The following is a 1,103-nucleotide window of genomic DNA, read 5'->3' on the forward strand; positions in this document are numbered from 1 at the left end:
TGTGTGTGTGTGTGTGTGTGTGTGTGTGTGTGTGTGTGTGTGTGTGTGTGTGTGTGTGTGTGTGTGTGTTGGTGTGTTTTAAGCTCTCTATATCCTCAAATCATTATTCTGCTTGTCTTTGGTTATTAAATGATTCAGATTGAACACAATTGTACAAAGTTGGACACTTAAAGAAACACCACTAAGGGAAAATCCTCTTTGGCGGGTCAAGAATTTAAAGATTTGGGATCTTGGTTATCTCTCTCTCTTTCCATCAGGCCGGACATGACCAACATTGGCCAATTTATACAATGTAGTGCTTCACAAAGTGTGCATGTGTCTAATATGTGTATTTTGGCTCATATGTACAAACAAGCACTTCTGGAAATGGACTACAAATTTGGGTTAATAAACAGCAATGGGTGTAAAAATGATATGATCACATTTGAGATCTGAATGGACAGTTCACCTGATACACTGATCTCATAAAACAGATGAGGCTCTCATATATTTTTTTGATAGGACCTGTTTGCTCATTGATCTGTTTTGATATAGGCAGAAAACTCAGGGATCACAGATTATACAGTAAGTGCTTAATAAATGTTGATAAAGGAGCAATTCTACCAAGGTAGTTAATTATTGTTAATTGTATTTCAGGTTTATTGAATTCAAACACAATAAGCAGAACAATAATTTAACTGATTACAACAGTTATAAGCTCAAAATGTTAAATGAATAACAAGTTTGTTGGCAGTAAGATTGCTACTGACTTTGTCTGAACCTCATTTCAGATCTGAAGAAAAGCATGCGTTTTGACTAATGTCATTTTTAAATAATAAATTTTGATATTAAGCTAAGGGAATCATTTCCCCCTATCTCCCCATAGTGGATATTAACATTTTACCTCAAAGAGATGGGGTAAATGGCTTTTTTTTTTTTACTTCTTTCATATTGATTGATATGTTTGACTCATTTGAGATGACATTTCATCAGACATTTCTAAAATTTATAATTTATTACTACTTTATAATTTATAAGATTAGAGCTAATATTTCTTGATGCATATTGTGTGCCAAGCACAGCTAAGACCATAAATGGATTTTCTGACTTCATCTTTTTTTTTT

General features: G+C 33.2%; 1 protein-coding gene across 4 annotated transcripts in view; it reads right to left on the reverse strand.

Annotated features, from left to right (window-relative positions):
* HIPK2 (homeodomain interacting protein kinase 2) overlaps positions 1-1,103 on the reverse strand; it is a 129,505-nt gene that overhangs the window by 28,843 nt on the left and 99,559 nt on the right. The window lies entirely within an intron of this gene.

This window comes from Hipposideros armiger, unplaced genomic scaffold, assembly GCF_001890085.2.
Source record: "Hipposideros armiger isolate ML-2016 unplaced genomic scaffold, ASM189008v1 scaffold_201, whole genome shotgun sequence".
Classification (NCBI taxonomy): Eukaryota; Metazoa; Chordata; class Mammalia; order Chiroptera; family Hipposideridae; genus Hipposideros; species Hipposideros armiger.